The following is a 755-nucleotide window of genomic DNA, read 5'->3' on the forward strand; positions in this document are numbered from 1 at the left end:
TGAGCGGGGCTAGGCTAGTCGGGCGGAAGGAGGCTATCATCAGCAGTTGACAGGCCGCGGCTCAATGGGCTCTAATTGGCGGTCATTGCCACCCTCCCACTCCAAATCCTCCCCTCACTTTAACACCCCATTAAGTTGCCCACTCTGAGTACCCCTGAGGGGGACTCCACACAGGCGACATAATTGAAGCAGATTTACCCCATAACCCTCAGCTGGGGCTGCAGAACCACCGGCAGTGGGTGACACACCATGACACATGTGAACAAGACCGCAGTGCTGATTTACTAGCGTTTTATTACTGAGTAATAACTGATTATTGATGTGTGTGGATTACATTAAACAGGGTGGAGGGGGAGATATATATCTCTCTAGCATCACATGAAAAGTTCTGTCCATGTTTTTGAGTGAAAATAAGTAAATAAATTACTTAAATATGGAAAATTTGAGTCTACAATTTCTATTTATTTGCTGAGTTTAACATATAGTAAAAAAATAAAACAGAAAATGTGCCATAACTTTTACCCAATACATAAGATTCAGCAAATAAACAGTAGAAATAGTGTATTTTGCACACAACTGTACATATACACACTTACAAAAGATGGTTCTTCAAGGGTTCTATAGTGAAGGCCATGATTCCATTTAGAACCATGAGTTCTATATAGACCCATTTGCATGCTTAAATGGTTCTTTGCATGGTGAAATGGTTGTATATTTTTGAAAATGGTTCTATGTAGCTCCAAAAAAGGGTTCTG

Source organism: Colossoma macropomum, unplaced genomic scaffold, assembly GCF_904425465.1.
Source record: "Colossoma macropomum unplaced genomic scaffold, Colossoma_macropomum, whole genome shotgun sequence".
Lineage (NCBI taxonomy): Eukaryota > Metazoa > Chordata > Actinopteri > Characiformes > Serrasalmidae > Colossoma > Colossoma macropomum.